This window comes from Dipodomys merriami, unplaced genomic scaffold (genome assembly GCF_024711535.1).
Source record: "Dipodomys merriami isolate MVZ:Mamm:240054 unplaced genomic scaffold, mDipMer1.0.p SCAF_13, whole genome shotgun sequence".
In the NCBI taxonomy this organism is placed as follows: domain Eukaryota; kingdom Metazoa; phylum Chordata; class Mammalia; order Rodentia; family Heteromyidae; genus Dipodomys; species Dipodomys merriami.
Window position 1 is genome coordinate 27,416,976 of NW_027202604.1, and position 14,929 is coordinate 27,431,904.

General features: G+C 39.6%; 1 long non-coding RNA gene across 2 annotated transcripts in view; it reads right to left on the bottom strand.

Moving 5' to 3' along the window:
• Positions 1 to 7,415: 7,415 nt before the first annotated feature.
• LOC138824546 (uncharacterized) overlaps positions 7,416 to 14,929 on the bottom strand; it is a 42,871-nt gene continuing 35,357 nt past the window's right edge. For both annotated transcript variants that reach the window (XR_011371124.1, XR_011371123.1), the window contains exon 4: positions 7,416 to 7,605. This is a non-coding gene — a long non-coding RNA (uncharacterized lncRNA). The remainder of the gene's footprint in view (positions 7,606 to 14,929) is intronic.

Below are 14,929 nucleotides of genomic sequence, written 5' to 3' on the forward strand. Positions count from 1 at the left end.
TTTCTATTGCCAAAGAGCATAAATATCCAAAATATACAAACATGAAATATCTTCTGTTAGGTGAACTGCATCCTTAGGTGGGATCCTAACACAAATTATTTAATATCCAAAGACCTCAGCTTCCATATCTGTAAAACTAGAGATAACACTTACCTATCTTGGGTGGTTAGATAAAGATTGAGAGATAAAACATGAAGAGAGGGCTTAGGGTAGTTAGGAATTTAATAAATATAGGACATTAGCAATTATTATTTAAAATCTGTATAGCAGGTATTAGAAAAGAGCCATCTTTCAGAATCCAGGATCTGTGTGATATCTTCTTACCCCAGTTTTTATGGACACCGTTCAAGTTGACCTGTAAGTCAAATTAAGAAATGTGCTTTCTGCAGTGTGAGAGATTAAAAACAATAGTACTGGCCAAAGCAATCTTTGTGATTTAAAATAATGTATGGTCTGTACCCAAATAAAACAAGCTTTAGAAAACAATACATGGACACCCTACTGATCCCCTCCCTAGAGCCCTGAGTCTTTTGGACACTCACACTGAAGGAACATATGCAACTGTTCTTCATCCTGTTTTCTAGTTTTATTTTACCACAAGCCCTATTTGTTCTATAATATCTCTTAGTAATTAACGAATTGAAATATATCCTGGCATATGATTACAATCAGAAATAAAGTGATCTAATGCATTTGAATAAGGTATAGTTTGTGATGCTGGTGAAGTAGTAATTTCTCCAAGTGTGTGTGTGTGTGTGTGTGTGTGTGTGTGTGTGTGTGTGTCTGTGTCTGTGTGTCTGTGTCTGTGTCTGTGTCTGTGTCTGTGTCTGTGTCTGTGTCTATTACAGCGTGCGGCCTTGAACTCAGGGCTTAGGCGCTGAACCTGAGCTTTTTTGCTCAAGCCTGATGTGCTACCATTTGAGCCACAGCTTTACTTCTGACTTTTTAATTGTTTTTATTGGAAATCAGAATCATACAGACTTTCCTGTCCAGGTTGGCTTTAAACCATAATCCTCAGATTTCAGCCTCCTGAGTTGCTAGGATTACAGGTGTAAGCCACTGGTGCCTAGCTAATTTCCCCCAATTTTGTGAATTAATATTATGCATAAATATTACTCTAGGCATCACTCAGCAGGTGACTATTCACTCTGATGTACACTTCTACCATGATGTGCTGCCTTCACCAGACACCCAAAGCATTGAGATACTCAACTGTACTAAACCTTGGACATTGTAGATCTGTGTGCTAAAATAGATCTCCATTCACTTTTTAAAATTGTTATTATTATTATTATTATAAAGGTGATGTACAGAGGGTTTACAGTTACATAATTCAGGTAAATAATACATTTTTTATTGGACAATATCATTCCTTCTCTCTTTTCTCTCTTTTTTTTTTGGGGGGGTGTCCGGTCGTGGGGCCTGAACTCTGGGCCTGGGCGCTGTCCCTCAGCTCTTCAGCTCAAGGCTAGCGCTCTACCACTTGAGCCATAGCACCACTTCTGGCTTTTTTCTTTTTGCTTATGTGGTGCTGAGGAATCGAACCCGGGGCCTCATGCATGCAAGGCAAGCGCTCTACCACTGAGCCACCTTTCCAGCCCCTCCCCATTCTCTTGTTCTCCCCCAGAACTGCTCTTTAGAAGTAGCCTATTAGGCATTTCACCATAGCAATAGAAAGCTGACTAGTGTCCTTCTAATAACAGTTGTTGATTGCCTACTATGTTCCAGACTCTTCTGGAATGTAAGCACACATGCAGCAATAGGACAAACCAGTTCTTCCTCTCACCAAGCTTAGGTCTGAGTGACAGCAACTAAATGAGGAGGTGTCTCCCCACTTGTGAAGAGGGGAAGTCATTGTAGCTACCTCAGGGGGAAGATGTAGTCAGGAAGATGTCTTCAGTGGTATATATCATGAGGAAAATTAGCAGAGTATGGCTGAGAATGGAGAGTGATAGGTGGCAGGGGAAGGGGGCATATAGAGTAGTCAGGTCTCTCTTGGGAGGAGAAAAGAAAATGTGTGAAAGTTCTACAGATGTCCAGAAAGTGCAGCAGGTCCAGTCCTCTTATGTACTCCATCCTTGCTGTCCAGTAAACACCGAGCTGTTAGCTGGATGCCAATCAGGCTGTTCCCTCGGCACAGCCACTCTCCAAGAGACAGTGATCTGTTCCCTTTGAACAATAAGAAAACAGAACAAACAGAGCAGACAGAGCAGAGCAGAGCAAGGGCAGCTCACACCTGTAATTCCAGCTACTCAAAAGGCTGAGATCTGGAGAATAAACATTTCTATACTAGTCTAGGCAGAATAGTCGACAAGATTCTGTCTCCAATGAACCAGTAAACAAAAAAAGCTGTACTGGAGGTGTGACTCAAGTAGTAGAGCACAAACCATGGGTAAGAAAGGTGAGCAAGAGGGCGATTCACTGAGTTGAAGGCATGGCACCAGCGTGCATGCACACGCACGCGCACACACACACACACACACACACACACACACACACAAACCTGTGAGAGACTGAGTCCCTTGGCCCTCTATTAGAGAGCTAGTAGATAATGCAGCTGGGGTTCTCTCAAGCAGCACAAAACCGACTGTGGCTCTGAACATGGGTTGCATTACCCCTTTGCCTCCTGGAGTAGGATGGAGCTGGTGAGGACTTGCTCTAGAAGAAGAGGCAGGCAAGGAAGTCCAGCTCCTAATTTGACCATGTGACAGCCCTGTTCCTTAGTGTTCAACCTCATCACTACATGTGCACAGAAGGAAAATGAAAGAGTAAGTTTAAGGTTCTAAGAACAAAGTATCTGAAACTCCAAATACAGGTGGGGAGTAAAAAGATCTCTCTCATTCTATTAGACTCACTGAACATCTCCGACCCCATGATTCTTAGAACCAGAAGGGCTTTGGATTGGGACTGTTTTGATTGGGAAATGACTGTCTATAAATAACAAGATATCATACAGATGGGAATCAATCCTGATACACATAGTTTGAAGTTAACTTTACACAATGGGTTTTAGAGCACCTAAAACCAGGTGTATGGAATTCAGTCTACTTCAGGCATTCTGTTGGGGGTATTCTAAAGATTCAGATTTAAAACATTTCAACTTTGGCATTTTCAGGTTAGGATGAGCGAACCTGTACTTCACTTTAGACATGATTTAACCTGGCTTGTTCTAAATTTATTAAAATCTTACTCCCATTCTTTCCCTTGCTAATGAGGGAAAGAATGCATTTTAAATGGTCAAAACATTGTCAAGTAATAGACCTTAGAAATAATCATTGGTGGTAAGGCCGAAAGATTTCAAGGTATGAACCGCAGAGTATCAGACTTCCTGGTTATCTTACTCTCTTGTTTCCTTATATTTTTTATTTGTCCATCACTCCTCATAGTTCATCATCTGTCACAGGTGCTCAATAACTAGTAAACTGACTCATGGAAACTGGAGTCTCTAGGTACAATGATTGGGCCATATACATAAATGCTTTCAAAATTCTTACAGACCCTCAGAACCAGGCTGTTTCTTCCAGAAAACATGGTGCCTAAAATGGTGTTGCAATCATAAGAAATTTTTCTGCAGAGCAAAGAACAGAATGAACTTTGAGTCACTTTGTGTAAAAAGCCAACATTCACAGCCTTTTGCTTTTCTACTCAGTGTGGAATCTTTAATTCAGTCCTGGGTTGGGAGTTTTGAGGAACTTTTTTAAAAATCATTTGTTGAACCAAGGGCTTCACGAATCCCGTGAAGTCTTTTCCTGGTATTAGATACAGCTTTTCATTTAATTAATTTTAATACAGTAATTTATTTTTATATTTTCCTCTAATCTTGTCAACCCAATGTGGATTTTGCTTTTAATAAAGTATGGGGTAAGCTACTTAAAGTGGACTAATTGGGCAAAGCCTGACTTGTCCATCTGATCAGAACGGACATTTGAAAGCGCTGATGAGGAGAGAGCCATGCTAGCTCAGAATCCTCAGGGTGGAGGAGGCAGCCATGTGGGAAGAGCTAGCCCAGCAGAAGACTCAAAAGTGACTTCAGAAGACCCATCTCTAGGGTTACTTAGCCCACAGCCTAGGTGTAGTATGTGTTAGGGAAGGGGTGATGATTGTGTTTCTGAGAATGGGCTGTAATTCCTTAGGCATTCCTATACATCTGTCCAGTAGGCCTGCCCTTGGTAAGACAGCTCGGGTGACAGGCCTGTGCACACACTTCTATCTGAGCCCTTGGCTCCATACCTGTTTTTTTCTTTTTCTATTCTATAAGCAAACTACAGTTCTTGTTTCAAAGAATTCTGCCTTCTATTTCAGTTCAGCATCTATCTTTTCTATTGTATTTTTATTAATAGGAGTCGTTTACAAGAAGGTTACTATAGTTCCATAAAGTTTCGCATGTATCTTGAATATAAAAGCAAATGCAAAATCTTGAGGTTGAAAGAATGAAAGATAAGCCCAGACTTGATGTTTATGCCTGTAATCCCAGCTACTAGAGGGTAGAGGTTGAGAGAATAGTGGTTTGAGGCCCTTGTCAGCAAAAAAAAAAAAAAAAAAATTACTGAGACTTTATCTTAAAAACAACAGCAACAACAACAACAACAAACAAGCTAGTCTTAGTGACCCAGACCTATAATACCAGATACACAGAGGCATAGACAGGAAGATTACAATCCCAGGCCAACCGCAGATAAAACTTGGATACCTTAGATAAAGAATAATAATAACAACAACAACAAAGGCTAAAAGGTCTGGTGCAGGATGGCTCAAGTGGTAATTCATCTGTCTAGCAAGTAAAAGACCCTAAGTTCAAATCCTAGCCTTGCCAAAAGCAAATTTAAAAAAGAGTGAAAGGTAGATTCTTGTAGTAAGAGCCCAGGAAATCCTCTAACCCTTCTTGAGCTGAGCTGAAATGATCACTCTGGAAGCTATTGGAGACTGCTCTAAACTGGTCCCGTGTTCCCTTGGGCTGGAGAGGTGTGCTGGTGGAAGGCCCAGCTTCTGAAAGGTACAGAGTCCACTTTTGGGTTTCAATTCAGAATCCATCCTGGCCTGAGGTCCTAGAGTTTCTCCTGTCCAAATGGGGGACGCAAAAACAGCATTAGGCTCGGTGTTCTTTGTGATGAGATGAGTTCGTACACGAGGAGTGAAGTGTAACTCACGTGTGGAAAGCTCTGTGTTCCCTAACTACTGGCTTTTTTGTCAGAATGCCTGGCTGTCATGACAGAAACCCAGCCCTAGAGCCACAGGGGTTCACTGACTTACGAGACATAAAAGTGAACAGCAGAACCAGAGGCAGATGCGCAGATTACTTCATACCTTCCTCTCTGCCCTCCTTCTGTCTTTGTCTGCAGCTCCTAGCTTGCCCTCCAATGGAAATGAGAGAGGCCTCAGCCCTACAGCCCTACCAGACTCTCAGGGCCATATTTCATGGATAAAATCAAGATGCAGGATGAGCATCTCATTGGGCTGATTCCAGTACTGAAGGCACACCTCGGACATGAGACCGAGAGCCAAGAGAGGCTTCCTAGCCTAAGAGAGAGAAGGAAGGAAGTGCCTAACTAGACATCCAGGGCAGGGGGTGGGTCGGGGCTGGATCTGTTACCAAATGAAGAGAGCAGGAAGTAAGACTAACAAACCACACTTATCTCCTTCACCTGTTCACTCACTTGCTGCCTGTGCTGGCTTCTGGTATAAGCAGTAAAGAAGGCATTTGGTCCAGGGACAAGCCCTGGTATTCTAAGAGCATTTTATTATGGAATATGTGATTGACTATTTAAATGTTTTATTGAATATATATATGTATAGGTATGCGTATATACTTATATAATGTATGTAACATATACATATAATATACATTAAATATATATAAGTGGCAAAGGATTATATATTAATCATAAAGAATATATATTCAGAGTATATTAAGCCAGGTGCCAGTGGCTCATGCTTGTAATCACAGCTACTCAGGAGGCTGAGATCTGAGGATTGTAGTTCAAAGCCAGCCCGTGCAGGAAAGTCCATAAGGCTCCTATAGCCAATAAAACACTCAAACACCCGAAGTGGTGCTGTGGCTCAAAGTGGTAGAGCAGTAGAGTTGAGCAAAAGAGCTCATGAACAGCACCCAGACCCTAAGTTCAAGCTCCACGATAAAAAAGAGTATATTAAAAAAATATATATTTATATATAAATATACATATAAGAATATATATTTATATGAGTTTGTATATAAATATATATTAATAAAGAGTATATATGGTTTATTAAACATATTTAATGTGTATTTAGTTATTATATATGTTTTATTAAAACTTACATATACTCTTTTCTAGGATGTAAGTGCTTACACAATGGCTACCTCCCCCCGCCACACACACACACAATTCCCTTTCATTGCCATCCATGTTGCTGGTGCTTGGTTTGGTTTTGCACTGATATTTTTGGTGGTACTAGGGGGTTGTAAGCAGGGCCTTATGCTTGCTGCTAGGCACGTGTTCTACCTCTCCAGCTACTCTGCTAGCCCTTTTTGTATTGGTTATTTTTTGAGATAGACTTTTTCTTTATATGCCCGGGCTTACTGGACTTCAGTGCTCCTATTGGTGTTTCCCTGCGTTGCTACAATAACAAGATTCACCACTGCATTTAGCCATCAGTTGAGATGAGATGGAGTCTCATAAACTTTATTTTCCCTTAGGCTGGCCTCAAACTGTGATTTCCCCTATCTCTGATGCCAAAATAGCTAGTGGCTTGTGCCACTTATTCACTTGTTCACTTTCTGACAGAGCGTTGCTCTTTATGCCAGGCTGACCTGGAATTCAGAATCCTCCTGCCTCAGCCTTCTGAAATGCTGGACCTACAGGTTTGCATCACCATGCCCAGGAGCCCACCACTCCCTATCAGAGACTATCTTCTCCTCTAGCCGCCTTAGCCCCAGCTTCTTACATGATGACCATCTGACTCTTCCAACACCAGGGAAAAGTTCACTGTGATAACAGACAAGTAGGTAAAAGATAAGGGTGTGGGTGCAAAGTCTAATAGGCAATTTGTAGGTTGAGAGGGGCTTCTTCATTTCTCTCCTCATTGATCCCATTTTTCTCAGTGGGAACCCAACAAGCAGAATGAGGAGGGGGGAGAGGGAGCTAGGAAGTCAGAGGGAGACCTGGCAGGATGTGTGGTGGGGACTTGGTGAGTTTATGGTGGACAGCAGCAAGGGCCCACCTGAACAAAGGCTTCTTGGGGAACCCCCTTCACAGGGAGAGGAGGCAGTAGGAGAAGCCACAAAGTAAAGGTTTGGCAAACATGAATAAAGACTTCGGATTTTATTTCCAGTGGACCCTTGAATAAACAAACTTGATACCTCAGGCTTCCCACTCCTGACAAAACAAGGTAAAAATTCCTAACCTTTCCATTCTTACCCTGGAAGAAAGCCAGAATGGATTCTTACTAGGTTCCATGAAACCGAACAGCTCCAGACGCCCCGATCAGCATTTGTTGAAAAAGTAAAATTTCTCATCCATGCATTTTCTCTTTTCTTCTTTGCACAGCTTATAGTGTTGTTCGGATCCCTTGATCTTCCAATTGCACTCTCTCTGTGGCACTTTCTTTATGGATTGAACTCTAAAACTTTTCACAGACAAAACAAATAGGGGTCAGTCATTCAGCCTGTCTTTCCTGAGCAAAGGTGGTGATCCTAACACTGTGAACTTATTTTCAACATTTTTGGAATACTTTGCAAATATATATATATATATATATATATATATATATATATATATATATATATATATATATGAAGGGTAAAAGATTAAATGTGAGCATACTGAAGTTTGATGGGTGAGTCTGAGCCAGAAATAAACTTCCGTGGAATCATAGATGGATATCAAGGCCACAATTTCTCTTTGGAGAAGATATATTTTTCTCTTCTTGCCTCTTTAGGATTTTCAGGTAGAGCTCTTTCTCCTCTTCTAAAGATACTAATTATAGCATCATAATGATCACCAGCATTTTACACATCCAAAAATCTTGGATTCACAAAATATGTTACCTACATGATGGAAAATAAACAATTTAGAGGTCCTCCTTTGAAGACTACTTACATGGGCAGGGGAGGAGTCCTGTCTTGAGATAATATTAAGATTATATTAGGATTAAATGTTTACTACAATGTTGATTTTTGTTTATTTATAAATATGTCATTAAATCTTTGACAAGATATTGATTTTTTTTTCAATGTGGTATTATAACTATAGGTGATTCACTTAATTTCTCTACAACATCTTTAAAAGTATTTTTCCAGCTGGAGAGCACTCCTGTAAACCTAGCTATTCAGGAAGTTGAGATCTGAAGATCAAGGTTTAAAGCCAGCCTGAACAAGACAGTCTATGAGATACTAATCTGCAGTTAATCAGCAAAAAGCTGAAAGTAGAGCTGTGACTAAAATAGTAGAGTGCCAGTCATGAGTGAAAAGGCTAATGGACAATGTCCAGGCCCTGAATTCAAGCCTCAATACTGCCACATACTATTCAGGGGGAAAAGAACTGATTGAAATTTGGGGGTAAACTATTAAGTCATGTGACCTGGCCTCAGATCTTATAAAATGATAAATACCCTCAATCTATCATTTTTATCAACATTCATGTAGCAAATATATAACAGCTTTTTATTTGACAAAATACAAATTGCACTGACTGTGAGCCAATATTGTTTCTAGATGTTTCTATGGGATTCACTAGGTCCTCAGAATATCCTTGTGATGTGGACAGTATCTCTGTTTTTGTGATGTAACATGGAGGCAGGGAATATAGTTAACCTGAGATGCCATGGCTGGTACATGGGGACTTAGGGACAGTCCCCTCCCAAAGGCAGAGTCCTAGAGCCCAAGTTCCACCCATATTAAGTTGCCACCTTTAATGCGATGCTCTTGGTTCCACTCACTACTAAACAGCAAATTACATCAAGTTCCCATCTGCCAACAACATACAGCCATGTAGAAAGACAGACAGATCACAATCTAATAATCACAAAAATGCAGTTACAAAATATTACAAAAATCTCATACAACTCAGATGGAAAAAAGCAGAAAGTGTGTGATCTGCATGCCAGCATGCAAAGAACAGAACTTGCATGTTAGCCTCTTTAGTAAAATAGGTCATTTCTCTTCCTGGTGGTGACCAGAAGGTGGAATGGGGGATAATGAACTGGAGACCACAGAAAGAAAAAGAGAACTCCCCTTCCCTTGCGTTACAGCCCACAGCCAATTGTTCACTCCCTGTTTTCAGTGAAAGGCAACATGAGTCCACCCACATAAGAACTCAACATAGGAACTCATTTCTCTCTTGGAGAAGAATCAAGAGAAGACTTTTGTTTTAATTTAGCAGAAACCTGTCTTACTAGTGGTTGCTCTGCCATTATGTCCCCCAAGTATGTAGTCTCATAATTTCCTGTTGTCCTCTTCGGGTAGGGACAAGTTAAAATCATAGCACATGGAATCATTGCAGCTTTATGTTCTGTTAGTGTTTGTTAGTACACATTTATGATTGTGTGTATGTGTGTTTGTGTGTGTGTGTGTGTGTGTGTGTGTGTGTGTGTGTTATTGGAGATTAAACTCAAGGCCTCTTGCATGCCAAGCAAGCACTCTACTACTTGAATCTTGTCCCCAGCCCCAAATTTGTAAGTTTTGATGATGTAGTCAGGAGCATTTTATTTTAACTTTGCTCTTTTAACAGAGAAAGAAAGATGTCTTTAATTAGGAACCAGGTCTTGTGTGGGTAGGACAGTGTGAACTGTATAATCTAGATCTCATTTTATTTTTTTAGTTCCTATTTGGGGATGACTTTTTAATCTGGACACATTTGCGCTAATCTGTGTGAAATTATTCATGATGAATACACTCTTGAGGTAGATTGACCTTCATCTTGTAGAATCAAGTTGTCTTGTTCAGCATTGCTCACTGTGGTCATGAGGCTTTGCTCAAACCCCTGTCTGGAGAATAAACTCTTCTCATCTGGAGGGAAACCAAGATGACATCTCAGGACTGGGAAGAATTTAGAATTTAATACCCGAAGGACCAAGTCCATGAAGAGGGTCTTGAAGTATCTTCCATAGTGCTGGTTTGGTGTAGATAAAATGATATTTATCAAAATGAACCCAAGAAATGGAAACAAAAGGTTTTTCACTATTTTACTTTTTGGTTTTGTTTTGTTTTTTTCTCCCTTTGTCACTGTTTTTTTTTTTAATCACTGCTAATTTTTTTGTCACTGCTAATTGCCTTCTATGTAAGTTTATCTGGCTGGAGGAGAGTAAGGGAGACCACCCAAATGGTAGGACAAAGGGTGAACTAATTCAGACACTATGTTGAAAATGAGCTATACTCCTTGAAAGTGGGAATGGGAGGGATAAAATGGGAGCAAACAAGAAGAGGTGACATTGTTCAAAAAGAAATTACTCATTGCTCATTATGTAACTGTAATCCCTCTGTACATCACCTTTACAATAAAAATAAATTAACAAAAGAAAACATTTAAAAATGAGTGCATCAGAACAGTGGCTGCCGTGGTGACCAGGTGGATGTTAATGCTTGCTGAAGAGCGATGAACCACTGCAGGTGTGTCCAATAAGCATCCCACGATGAAAGGAGAGTTACTCCTCGCCTCAAAAAGCTGTGTGTACTCATTTGCCAGTCGATGGCTCACTCGTCTCAGCTCTGCTTCTTCTGGGTTCAGAATTGTTCCTTCCTCATTATAACATGAGGGAACCTTTAAAGATCATCTAGCCTTCAGCAAATGTAGAGGTCCTCCTGTAGAGGTCCCTTTTCACAAGATAAATTCAGTCCAAGTTCACTTAGACACTTAGAGGATAAAATGAGGACTTTCCATTACTGTAAGAAATACCTGAAAGCAAAAACTTTATGAAGATAAATTTTGTCGGGAGCCAGTCACGCCTAGCAACTCAGGAGGCTGAGATTGGTGGGTCGTGGTTTAAAGCCAGCTTGGGCAGGAAAGTCCATGAGATTCTTCTCTCTAGTTAAGCACCAAAGAAGCTGGAAGTGGAGCTATAGCTCAAAAGGTAGGGTACTTTCCTTGCGCAAAAATACTCAGGGACAGTGACCAGGTCTGAGTGAGTTCTAGCCCCAGGACTGGCATTCACACACACACACACACACACACACACACACACACACACACGCACGCACGCACGCACACACAAGGATAAACTCACAAATAGTAGTTTTGCCCTGTTGACTTGGGCCTGTGGTACTGTATCATGGCACCACAACCTGGCATGAGTATGTAACCGAACAAAGCTACTCAAAAGAAAGGAAGTGGAAGGGGCTACCTCCCAAGCTCTTCTTGCCCTTAAGATGGTCTTCTAGGCCCTACCTCTCAAACATTCCACCACCTCTCAGTAGTGCCACAGGTTTGGGATGAAATCTTTAATACCCAAATCTTTCATACCAGGTCTAAACTAGAGCATCAGAGTCAATAGGCCATGTGCTGTGGGAAAGAATAATCTATGTGTTTCTGGCTCTCTTTGGGTTCCTTGATCTAGTCCTTCCTGAGACTCACCATGGATTTCTGTCTCAAAATCCCTTAGCCTCTACATTTTTGTCATGCATTTTCCTTTCTTTCCTTTTGATTGACTGATTTGCTTAAACCAAGCATAATTGCTCATCTTTGGAACTGAAGTCTCAACTGACACCATGGCTTTAATAATGCAGTGAACATGATCACTCTGGTTGTATGTATCACCTGCCTTAAAACAAACTGCCTCAACCATCAGCCTACATACCCAGCTCTAGACCTGCATGCAGATCAACTGGCTCTCCTATTAAAGCAACAAAGATACTAGCCAGAAAAAAATATATAATAAAATAGGAAAAACAAAAAGAAGTTTTAATGTGAGAAAATGTTGCAGGCATTTCCTAGGAATAGCTCTGACCCAAACCCAGCCAGAGCAGATTCCACCGGAGAGATATAAACAGAAATCACACCCTGACTGCTATAATTAAACTAAACTAGATTTTAGAGGAAATTCTTCTTTGTGAGAAGTAGAGTGTATAGAGTAGTTCAGTCTTCTGTAGCACTTAGGAAAACACTTATCTACTTTGTGGTTTGCAGGCTAAAATCTTTTTCGAAACAAACTGATCAATATAAAAATAAAGCATAAGAAATTCTTCTGAAATACTGTTGATGTAGAAGCTATGGGGGTTCAGTAGTGTTAAATGTTTTCTGTAGAGTTGAGGCTTTACCCAACACATCTAAAATAATCATCAAATTCAACACAGCCTTTGTCATTATGCTTTTGTATTAATACTCTTGTATGTTAATAGTCCCTTTATCCATATTTTATCTCCAACTCTATGTCTGATTGTACTATTTATATCCAGGGATGGGAGTCCCTGATAACTTTAAGAGGATTAATATAAAGGAAATGGGCTTTATTAGTTTAGATTTGTTTTATTAGCATTCTACCGTTTGATTAGAATGAGAAAGTCCAGGGAGTTTTGTTTGCCAAGCAGAAGTAAAAACAACATAAAATGAAATAAACCGAACCTTCATGTATTATTGATAGAACACAAAGACATATTCCACAGCATTATTGTAAGGACAAAGGTCCTTGTATGTGACAGAGAAGAGCAAAGACATTTCTAATTTATTTTTCCAGACTGCTTTTAGTTCCTTCACCGATATTTTTAGTTAAGTGAAGGACATACTTTCTGTAAAGGGAATTTAGAGGGGAAGATACCAAAATATGCCAGGCAACTATATTGAAATATTTACCATTTGTTGATTTGGGATATAAAGTGAATGACAGATTTCAGCATAATATTTGCAGAGGGAAAAAGAGAATTTTCCATGAGCATCTAGAATGGTACTTTACTTGGATTTGTTTAAAAAAAAAAAAAAGCTCTGAAGAATATGAAAGTTAATCTGAAGTGGGGGAGAATTCGTCTGAGAACCTAACCACCTCTGGTCTACAGGTGATTAGCAGAAAAGAAGTTCTCTGATGAATGTATTGTTGGGTTTTTTTCTCAACATAACATTTGCAAGGCATTGAGCTGTTTTGTACAATGGCTTAGTGACAAAATAGGTGTGGTCCTAAACACATCATTACAATGTATGTGTAATGATATATTACGATGTATCATTATATGTGTGTCCACCTTTTTTTTTCTCAGTCATGGGGCTTGAACTCAGGGCCTGGGCACTGTCTGCGCTTTTCTGTTCAAGGCTAGTGCTCTATGACTTGAATCACAACTCCACTTTCCATCTTCTGGTGGTTAATTGGAGGTAGGAGTCTCATGGACTTTACTGCCCTAGCTAGCCTCAGATCTCAACCTCCTGAGTAGCTAGTATTATAGGCATGAGCCCACCTGTGTGTCTGCCTTTCTTCTACCATCATCTTCTCTTTCAATCTCCATAGATTGGTAAATCTCCTAATTGGTTATATAGATTTGGAGATGATCTCTATAACATTTATTTTGAATAAAACTCTATAATTAGTAGAAATTAGAAAGCCCAAAATATGGGGGAGAGAAAGCACTGGAAACTATATTATTATCTGGAAACAATTATTAAAAAGTTCCTGTATGCTTGGAATTGAAATTTCACCTTGAACTTGCCAATATCTTACATTTGGACCCATATCTTCAAGTGTGGTCTGGAAGACATTATTAGCAAGAGATTATTATATCCTCCAATATAAGTAATAATTATGTTAATGCTGCTTGAGTACTCTTAAATTCACAACACATTATTTGGGGTTTGTTTAATAGGGGGGCCGGATAAAATTCCAAGTTTTATTATATATAAGCAAATATTAATTTTGATAGCCCTTATTTTGTGCCTAACTTATTGAGGGAGGGTATTATCTTAACAAAGTCATGTTTATATATTATTTTTGGATTATAAATTGATTTTATCTTATTGACTCCCCTATCAGTAATCTAAAATATTATATCTGTCACTGTAAACATTAGCCTTTGAATTTTGTATGTTTCACAAATTGGAAGAAAGCCTCAAGCCTATCCGTGAGCACCAATCTATTAAGCCTCAAAGAGGAAGCACTGTCTTGGTGCTTCTATTTCTTGCGGAGCCACCAGCTTGAAATTTGGCTGATGACTTTATTCTAGACCATTTGAAGCCTATTGACCTCTTTTCTGGGTGTGAGGGAAAGCTTTTCTCTCTCTCTTATACGGAATAGCTCTCACACCATTCATTCTTGCCAGGTCCTTCAAGGGGAAATGCTGCAATTAATACCAATACATTTTTTTCTTTAACTTTTTGAATGAACTTGCAGAATATTTGTCTTCATCCTTTTAATATTTCCCTCCTCTCCATTTGTTAGATTTTATGGAATCAGAAGTCCTTCTGAGAAGACGTTCATTCTGCACACATAGTAGCAAGGACTCTTTCTAAAGGGTAATGTTTTTCTTTTCCTATGTGGCAGTGGTAGGGATGCAACCTTAGCCAGATAAATTGCTCACTCTTCTCTTTTCTCACTATTATGACTTTTAGCATAGATTGGGTTTCTCCATCAAAAGTTCTAGCTATACTTTACGGTCTTCTATGAGATCAAAATTAATTGCTTCTGTCATTGTACAGACTCCTCTTGAACCATAAACCTCAGGTCACTTTCCCGTTGCACAGGGAAAGCAGAGACTCAAAGCCAAAAGTTTACTTTCAGTGGTTAATTGATTCAGAGCTCCTCTGGGACACTGGACAGATATCAAAGATAAATTGCTTTGTGTTCCTTCTGGTCTTAGGGCAAGAAGTTAGTCTTTTACCATTAACTACAAATGTTAACTTTAAAGCTCATGGAGGTGTTCTTTACAAAGTTGAGGAATATCTACTTGGTTTGAATTTTTATGTGAGGATTTTTTTTTATCATGAATGGGTGTTGAATTTATCAAGTGTTTTTTTTTTTTGAGGTCTCTCTTGATGTGATC